The sequence below is a fragment of the Meriones unguiculatus genome, chromosome 14 (assembly GCF_030254825.1).
Source record: "Meriones unguiculatus strain TT.TT164.6M chromosome 14, Bangor_MerUng_6.1, whole genome shotgun sequence".
Taxonomy (NCBI): domain Eukaryota; kingdom Metazoa; phylum Chordata; class Mammalia; order Rodentia; family Muridae; genus Meriones; species Meriones unguiculatus.
This window is the reverse complement of record NC_083361.1, coordinates 35,748,197-35,758,766: the sequence shown is the minus strand read 5'-3', so window position 1 is coordinate 35,758,766 and position 10,570 is coordinate 35,748,197. Positions and strand designations below refer to the sequence as shown.

The 10,570-nt window shown below is 39.4% G+C and overlaps 1 pseudogene; it reads left to right on the top strand.

Moving 5' to 3' along the window:
• Positions 1–9,969: 9,969 nt before the first annotated feature.
• LOC132647035 (small ribosomal subunit protein eS27-like) lies at positions 9,970–10,225 on the top strand (annotated as a pseudogene).
• Positions 10,226–10,570: the final 345 nt, after the last annotated feature.

Genomic DNA, 10,570 nt, shown 5'->3' with positions numbered 1-10,570 from the left:
TGTGTAGATGTACACAATTTCTGTATCCATTCCTCTGTTGAGGGACATTTGGGTTGTTTCTAGATTCTGGGTATTACGAATAAAGCTGCTATAAACATGGTTAAGGAAATGTCCTTGTTGGGCAATTGAGCATCTTTTGGATATATGCCTAGGAGTGGTATAGCTGGACCTTGAGGAAGCACTATTCCTAATTGTCTGAAAAAGCACCAGACTGATTTCCAAAGTGCATGTACAAGTTTACATTCCCACCCGCAATGGAGGACGGTTCCCCTTTCTCCACATCTTCTCCAGCATGTATTGTCATTTGAGTTTTTTTTTAATTTATTTATTTTATTTATTTATTTTTTTTCAATGCAGTTTATTCAGGAACCTTGAACAATCATCTGACCCTGGGGAAAGCCAGCCCACAGCTTAAATAGCCTCTGGGTAGCCAACCCAGGCGTGCCACGTGGGCAATGCAGATAGGTCCACATACATGGAAGCAAGCCAGATCCTCAGCCTTAGCCAAATGTGGAATTGTTCGTGACAGAGAGCACTCACCATCGGGAAGGTGGAAGGCAGAAACCAGCTCCATCTTTAAGGCATAGCATTCTGCAGCTCTCTACAGTTCCCCCTTTTTGTTTTAGACGCATCAGGCAAGAGTAGAGGTCTGATCTCTGATATTAGAAATAAATTGGGACTTTGTACCGATGTTCATTTAGGTGTTATCTACCCAAAGAGCATCAGACCCGTCCGGTACCTTTTTCTCAGAGGCGGGACCTGGGGCATCAACCCGCATGCAATCAGACATGCTCTTCTCTGGGTCGAAAGTGGCTGACCCTGAGTGCAGTGCTTAGCCTCGCATCCTGAGCGTAACATTTTAGCTTTTTATGGTAGCCAACCATGCTTGGGGAGACTGTCCTGCTTCAATGGCTGTAAAGGCCTGAATGGTCATGGCTGCATTACGCTGTTGTGAGACTCTAATCTTGCATATATACCACAGGCAAACCAAGGAGACCAACACCAGAAGGCCTGCTAATGCTCCCATGCCCGCCCATTCCTTCAGATGATTCATGGCTGCAGCAATCCATGATGATAATCCTGTGGCTAGTCCTGTGTCCACTCTGGTAGAATTTACTGTGACAATGGCCACTCTCAGCTGCTCCATCGTAGTATCGAATTCTCCAGTCCAATTACCTAAAATATAGCTCGACAATTGTTTAGACAGATTTGCAGCACAGGAAAAATTCTCATGTTATATGCTAGTGACTCAAAGTCCAGCATATTTTCATTGACAGCCAAGTTGAGTTTTTGATCTTAGCCATTCTGATGGGTGAAAGTTGAAATCTCAGGGTCATTTTGATTTGTATTTCCCTAATGAATAAGGAGGTTGAGCATTTATTTAAGTGTTTCTCTGTTGTTTGATATTCCTCTATTGAGAATTCTCTGTTTAGCTCTTTACCCCATTTTTAATTGGATTTCTTGATTTGTTGCTGTTTAACTTCTTGAGTTCTTTATATATTCTGGATCTTAGCCCTCTGTCAGATATAGGGTTGGTGAAGATCCTTTCCTAGTCTGTAGGCTGTTGTTTTGTTTTGACAACAGTGTCTTTCCCTTTACAGAAACTTTTCAGTTTCATGAGGTCCCATCTCTTGATTGTTGATCTGAGACCCCGTGCTTCTGGTGTTCTGTTCAGGAAGTTGTCTCCTGTGCCATTGAGTTTCAGGCTCTTCCCCACTTTTTCTTCTAACAGGTTTAGTGTGTCTGGTTTTATATTGAGGTCTTTGATTCACTTGGAGTTTAGTTTTGTGCAGGATGATAAATAGGGATCTATTTGCATTTTTCTACATGTGGATATCCAGTAAGACCAGCACCACATGTTAAAGATGCTGTCTTTTTTTCATTGTATGGTTTTGGCTTCTTTGTCAAAAATCAAATATCCGTAGGTGTGTGGGTTTATTTCTGGGTCTTCTGTTAGATGCCGTTGATCCACCATTCTGTTTCTATGCCGATATCATTGATATAATGCACTTTTATTACTATTCCTCTGTACTAAAACTTTAGATTAGGGATGGAGATACCTCCAGATGATCTGTTGCTGTACATGCTTCTTTAGGCAATTCTGGTTTTTTGTTTGTTTGTTTTTTCATATGAAGTTGAGAATTTTTCTTTCAAGGTCTATAAAGAAAGGTTTTGGTATTCTTCTTAGTATTTTGAAAGATGGTTTTTATTTACTGCATGTTCATGACCAAATGTCCATTCCAGTGCAAATGTTGTTAGCATCTTAGCTGTGAGCCTCAGCATCATACTGATTGTCTTATATCAGCCTCACTTTTCACCACAGTCATATGCTTAAATTTATTGTGATCTTGAGGTTAGCAGAAATTCTTAAATTTCTGGGATTTTTTAACAACATAGTTGGAGTACAAGAAGTTTTTAGTTATATAAATGTTGCAATTGAAAGGCTCCTGTATACTCTGCTGATATACAGATGGTTCATACACAAAGTCTAAAATGTCAAGGTCAGCAAAACCATGAGCTGAAAACCAGAACTGAAAATTAAAGTTCCCCAAACACAGAAGGTTCAAGAAAAAAAGCTCATGTACAGTCCTTAAACATACTATCATGAAGTATCTCATCAGGGATATCTTCCCCTCCATGGTGCATGTGGTAGTTCTGTAAGGGCTAAGCAAACTCCATTTTGAATTAGAGTTTCATTTTGTAAAAGGATGACCCTCCACCTACCCAGCTGCAGGAAAAACCATGGGATGTACAAACATGTAACCGCTAAACTGGACCAGATGTTCCTAAAGATATCCTTAATTCCTTCTGCCAGATGTTTCCTATAGATATGCTTACTCCCTTTAGCAACTCTGCCAGATGGCACCCACCAATAGCAGTAAAAGGTCACCTCTCTTGCTCAACCCTTACCCAATGCTGTACTGCCAAGGCTTGGGGTTCCCCACTTGAGTTTTGTTTGTTTGTTTCCCCTTTAAAAAGTCTGCTCCCCTAGACTTGAAGCCACTCCCTTAACCTACTGAGAAGGGGGTGGTTTGTGGCCCAAATTCAAGCTTGCAATAAAAAGTGCCTGAAATTACAACTGGAAGGAGTAAGATACGTTTTGTCTGTCTGTTTAAATGTATGTCTGGCCTTTACATGTTTATTTCTGACTGATCTTAAATGGTTAACATACTCTGTATGTCTTGGTTATAGATTGACAGTTATTGGATATGTTTAAACTTTAAATTCAAATTTCAGGAAAGTTTCTGGGTCCTGCAGGCTCCAGCCTCTCCACTCCTGCTACACACATGAGAACTGTGCTCACTTGCTACTGATTACCACTTGGGTACTGAGGCACAGAGATCCAACCTCAGACCTACAGAGGCCTGGAAGCCCCAAGATCAGCCCCCAGATACTTCTCCAAGGAGAAACCAGTTATTCCTAACTAACCTGACCAAACTTCATAGAGCCCAGGTTTTTCAAGAGGGGTGTGCCTAGAAAACAGTTTAAGAACAACACCAGCAGCTCAATAAATTTAGCGCAAGAAACCCAGAAGCAGGGCAGTTGTCTCCAGAACTTCTCAGGTTGAAAAGAGAGGCCCCTTGACTAACAAACACCACAGTTACCACTCAGGTCTATATGCCTAAGGTGAGCTATGGCAATTCCTGAAAAACACTGGCCATTCAGTGACCATACCCAAAAAGCTGAGGAGGTCTTCCAGAGAATTCTTTCCACCCCAGAATTCCAGGAAGCACAAGAAGCTAACCCCCAACACCTAAGATAGCCCATTGAATAGAGGCCTGCATAAAAGCTCAACCAACAAAAGACAGAGCAATATGGCATCTCCAAAACTCAGTTATCCAGGGGCAAGCAGCCCTGAACACCCCAGCATAAATGAAATTCAAGAAGATGACCTTATACCTATGCTTATGAAGAAGATAATAGAGGAAAAAAATAAAATGCATAAAGAATTAGAGGAAGATAAAGTCAGATTATGGCCATCCATAAAGAAATGGAGGAAAGATAAAGACAAACAGATTATGGACATCTGTAAAGAAATGTGAGAAGATCCATCCAAACAGTTTGTGACCTTTAGAGAAGAAATAATTAAATAAACTGAAAGAAATAAGAGAAACAGAGGAATGTTCAAACAAACAGCTGAAGGAATTTAAGGAAAAACAGGAAAATACAGTCACAAAGGTGAACGAAATCAACAAAACAGCTCAAGATCTGAAGAATTGGAAAAATTAAAGAGAACACAAATGGAGGAAACCATGGAGATGAGGACCTTAGGGAAGAAAACAAGAACTACAGAAGTAAGCATAACCAATAGACTACCAGAGATACAGGAAAGAATCTCAGAGGTACAAAATACAATAGAAGAAATGTATCCATCAAAGAAAATGTTAAATCTAAAAAATTCCTGACAGAGACTGTCCAAGAAATCCAAGACATCCTAAAAGATGAAATCTAAGAATAATAAGAATAGAGGAAAAGAAGATTCCCTCCTCCAAGGCATAGAAAATATTTTCAACACAATCATAGAAGAAAATTTCCCCAACTTAAAGGAGAGGCCAATAAGAATATAAGAGGCCTACAAAACACCCAATAAATTAGACCAGAAAAGAAAATCCTCCTGCCATATAATAATCAAAACAGTAAGAATACAGAACAAAGAAAAAATACTAAAAGCTGAAAGGGAAAAAAGTCAAGTAACATAAAATGGCAAACCCATCAGAATCACACCTGACTTCTCAACAGAGACTATAAAAACCAGAAGGACCTGGATGGATACCATGCAGACCCTAAGAGAAGACAGATGTCAGCCCAGGCTACTATACCCAGGAAAACTCTCAGTTTACTGATGATGGAGAAAACAAGATATTCAACAACAAAAATAAATATAAATAATACCTACCCACAAATCCAGAGTTACAGAAGATACTTGAAGGAAAAATACAACCCAGGAAAGCTAACTACATTCAGGAAAACAGAGGAAATAAATAACCTCACTACAGCAAAACTAAAAGTAGCCAAGCACACAAACACTACCTCAGTCAACATCAGTATCAAAGAATCTAACAGCCACTGGACATTAATCTCCCTCAACATCAATGGACTCAACTCTCCAGTAAAAAGACACAGACTAACAGAATGGATACATAAACAAGACCCAACAATCTGTTGCATACAAGAAACACACCTAAGTCACAAAGACAGACATTACTTTTCAAGCCAATGGACCCAGAAAGCAAGCAGGAGTAGCCATTCTAATATCTAATAAAATAGACTTTCAATCACAATTAATCAAAAGAGATGGGGAAGATTATTTAACACTCATCAAAGGATAATTCCACCAAGAAGACATCACGATTCTGAACATGTATGCCCCAAATACAAGAGCACCTACATTTGTAAAAGAAACATTAATAAAACTGAAACCACACAAAGATCCCACACACATTGATAATGGGAGACTTCAACACTCCACTCTCAACAAAGGACAGGTCAACAAAACAGAAATTAAACAAAGAAACAATGACTCTGGCAGAGATAATGAATCAAGTGGACCTAACACATCCACAGAAAATTTTACCCAAACAAAAAAGAATTTACTTTCTTCTCAGCACCTCATGGACCTTCTCCAAAATAGACCATATAGTTGGTCACAAAGCAAGCCTGAAGAAGATTTAAATAATCCCTTGTATCTTGTCTGAACACCATAGTCTAAAGCTGTATCTCAACAATAAAAATAGCAAAAAGCCTACACAGATGTGGAAACTGAACAACTTGATACTCAATGACAGCTGGGTCAAAGGAGAAATTAAGAAAGAAATCAAAGTCTTCCTAGAATTCAATGAAAATGAAGGCACAACTTACCCAAACTTATGGGACACAATGAAAGCAGTGCTAAGAGGAAAGTTCATAGAACTAAGTGCCTTCAAGAAGAAATTTGAAACACCTCATACAAGCAACTTAAAGGCTCACCTAAATGCCCTAGGGAAAAAAAGAAGAAGCAGAAATACCCAAGAGGAGTAACAGCTAGAAATAATCAATCTAAGGGCTGAAATCAATCAATTAGAAACAAATAAAACAATTCAAAGAATCACTGAAACTAAGAGCTGGTTCTTTGAGAAAATCAACAAGATTGACAAACCCTTAGAAAAGCTAACTAAAAGGCAGAGAGAACTGTCCAAATCAGCAAGATAAGAAACAAAAGGGGGACATAACAACAGACACTGAGGAAATCCAAACAATCATTAGGACTTACTACAAAAGACTACACGCCACAAAATTTGAAAATCTAAATGAAATGGACAATTTTCTTGATTGATTCCACTTACCAAAGCTGAATCAAGAACAGGTAAATCAATTAAATAGTTCTATATCCTCTAAGGAAATAGAAGCTGTAATCAAAAGTCTCCCATCCAAAAAAAGCTCAGGACCAGATGGCTTCAGCGCAGAATTCTACCAGACTTTCAAAGAAGAGCTAACACCAACAATCTTCAAACTATTCCACAAAATAGAAAGAGAAGGAACATTACCAAACTCATTCTATGAAGCCACAGTAGCCTTGGTACCTGAACCTCACAAAGACCCAACAAAGAAAGAAAATTTCAGGCCATTCTCCCTTGTGAACATTGATGCAAAAATACTTAACAAAATACTTGCCAACCGAATCCAAAAACAATCAAAGATATTATCCACTACGACCAAGTAGGCTTCATCCTAGGTATGCAGGGGTGGTTCAGTATATGAAAATCCATCAATGTGATCCACCATATAAACAAACTGAAAGAAAAAAACCACATGATAATCTCCTTAGATGCTGAAAAAGCATTTGACAAAATCCAACATCCATTCATGTTTAAAGTATTGGGGATGTTTAAAGATCAGGGATACAAGGCACATATTTAAACACAGTAAAGGTGATCTACAACAAGCCGATAGCCAACATCAAACTGAATGGAGAGAACCTTAAAGCAATCCCACAGAAATCAGGGACAAGACAAGGCTGCCCACTCTCTCGTTATCTCTTCAACATAGTGCTTGAAGTCCATGCTAGAGCAATAAGACAGTTGAAGGAGATCAAGGGGATACAGATTGGAAAGGAAGAAGTCAAATTATCACTATTTGCAGATGATATAATAGTATACATGAGTGACCCCAAACACTCTACCAGGGAACTCCTACAGGTGATAAACACCTTCAGCAAAGTAGCCGGATACAAAATTAACTCAAAAAAATCAGTAGCACTCTTGTATACAAAAGACAAAAGGGCTGAGAAAGAAATTAGGGAAACAACACCCTTCACAATAGCCACAAAGGACATAAAGTACCTTGGTGTAACCCTAACCAAGCAAGTCAAAGACTTGTTTGAAAAAAAATTGAAGTCTCTGAAGAAAGAATTAGAAGAAGATATGAGAAGATGGAACGATCTCCCATGCTCATGGCTTGGCAGGATTAACATAGTAAAAATGGCTATCTTACCAAAAGCAATCTACAGATTTAATACAATTCCCATCAAATTTCCAACACAATTCTTTGCAGACCTGGAAAGAAAAATTCTCAACTTTGTATGGAATAACAAGAAACCCAGAATTGCTAAAACAATCCTCTACAATAAAAGATCTTCTGGAGGTATCTCCCTCCCTGATCTCAAGCTGTACTATAGAGCAACAGTTACAAAAACTGCATGGTACTGTCATAGAACTAGAATGGTGGATCAATGGAACTGAACAGCAGACCCAGAAATAAACCCACACACTTATGGAGACCTAATTTTTAACAAAGATGCCAAAACCATACAATGGAATAAAGATAGCGTCCTCAACAAATGGTGCTTGTCCAACTGGATGTCTACATGTAGAAAAATGAAAATAGATCCATACAAAACTGAAGTCCAAGTGGATCAAAGACCTCAACATAAAACCAGACACATTAAATCAGCTAGAAAAAAAAGTGGGGAATACCCTAGAACTCATTGGTACAGGAGACAACTTCCTGAAAAGAACACCAACAGCACAGGCTCTAAGAGCAACAATCAATAAATGGGACCTCATGAAACTGAAAAGCTTCTGTAAAGCAAAGGACTGTCATCAAAACAAAATGACTCATACAGATTGGGAAAGAATCTTCACCAACCCTTTATCTGACAGAGGACTCATATCCAGTATATATAAAGAACTAAAGAAGCTGAAAAGCAGCAAACCAAGTAATCCACTTAAAAAGTGGGGAACAGAGCTAAACAGAGAACTCTCTGTAGAGGAATATCAAATAGCAGAGAAGCATTTAAAGAAATGCTCAACCTCATTAGCCATTAGGGGAAATGCAAATCAAAACAACCCTGAGATTTCACCTTACACCCATCAGAATGGCCAAGATCAAAAACTCAAGTGACAACACATGCTGGAGAGGTTGTGGAGAAAGGGGAACCCTCCTCCACTGCTGGTGGGAATGTAAACTTGTACAACCACTCTGGAAATCAATCTGGCGCTTTCTCAGACAACTAGGAATAGCGCTTCCCCAAGATCCAGCCATACCACTCCTAGGCATATATCCAAAAGAGACTCAAGTACACAAAAAGGACATTTGCTCAACCATGTTTGTAGCAGCTTTAGTTGTAATAGCCAGAAGCTGGAAATAGCCCAGATGCCCTTCAACTGAAGAATGGATGCAGAAATTGTGGTACATCTATACAATGGAGTATTACTCAGCAATGAAAAATAAGGAAATCATGAAATTTGCAGGTAAACGGTGGGACCTGGAAGGGATCATCCTGAGTGAGTTGTCCCAGAAGCAAAAAGACACACACGGTATATACCCACTCACTCATAGAAACATACAACATAGGATAAACCCACTAAAATTGGTACATCTAAAGAAACTAAGCAAAAGAGAGGACCCTAACTAAAATGCTCAATCCCCATCCTGAAAGGCAAAGAGGATGAACATCAGAAGAAAAAGAAAACAGGAAACAACCTAGGAACCTGCCACAGAGGGCCTCTGAAAGCTTCTGCCCTGCAGACTATCAAAGCAGATGCTGAGCCTGATGGCCAACTGTCGGATAGAGTGAATGGAATTTTATATAAGAAGTGGGAAACAGCAAGAGCTGGAGAGGACAGGAACTCCACAAGGAGAGCAACAGAACAAGAAAATTTGAACACAGGGAACTTCCCAGAGACTCATACTCCAACCAAGGACTATTCATGGAGATAACCTAGAACCCCTGCACAGATGTAGCCCATGGCTGTTTAGTGTCCCAGTAGGTTACATAGTAATGGGAAGAGAGACTGCCTCTGACATAATTTGATTGGCCTGCTCATTGATCACCCCCCCCCGAGGGGGGAGCAGCCTTACCAGGCCACAGAAGATGACAATGCAGCCACTTCTGATGAGAACTGATAGTCTAAGATCAGAAAGAAGGAGAGGAAGACCTCCCATATCAGTAAACTTGGGGAGGGGCATGCATGCAGCAAGGGAAAGAATGGTGGGATTGGGAGGGGAAGAGGGAGGGGCTTATGGGGGGATACAAAATGAATAAAGTGTAATTAATAATAATAAAAGAAAAAAGGTAAAAACAGAAAAAAGATAAAAGGGCTGAAAAAGAAATTAGGGAATCAAACCCTTCAAAATAGCCACAAAGGACATAAAGTACCTTGGTGTAACTTTAACCAAGCAAGTCAGAGAGTTGTATGAAAAAAACTTTCAGTCTCTGAAGAAAGAAATAGAAGAAGATATCAGAAGATGGAAAGATCTCCCATGCTCATGGCTTGGCAGGATTAACATAGTAAGTAAATATGGCCATCTTACCAAAAGCAATCTACAGATTCAATGCAATTCCCATCAAATTACCAACACAATTTTTACAGACCTTGAAAGAAAAATTTTCAACTTCATATGGAATAACAAGAAACCCAGAATTGCTAAAACAATTCTCTATAATAAAAGATCTGCTTTTTCCAACGGTGACGGCTTCCCTAAGAGAACATGCCTCTTGCAAAGGATCTCCTTCGTCCCTCTCCAGAAGAGGAGAAGAGAAAACACAAGAAAAAGCACCTGGTATAGAGCCCCAATTCCTACTTTATGCATGTGAAATGCCCAAGATGCTATAAAATCACCATGGTCTTTAGCCATGCACAAACGGTAATATTGTGTGTTGGCTTGCTCCACTGTTCTCTGTCAGCCTACTGGCAGAAAAGCAAGGCTGACAGAAAGATGCTCCTTCAGGAGAAAGCAGCACTGAATGCACCTGATTCAGCATGAGTGGGAGCCATCTCAATAAGCACATTTTGGATTAAAAAAATAATAAAAAAAGATCTTCTGGAGGTACCTCCATCCCTGATCTCAAACTGTACTATAGAGCAACAATACTAAAAATTGCATGGCACTGGTATAGAAACAGACTGGTGGATCAATGGAATCAGATAGAAGACCCTGAAATAAACCCACACACTTATGGACACCTGATCTTTGACAAACATGCCAAAACCATACAGTGGAAAAAAAGATAGCATCTTCAACAAATGGTGATGGCCTAACTGGATGTCTACATGTAGAAAAATGCAAATAGATCCCTATTTATCATCCT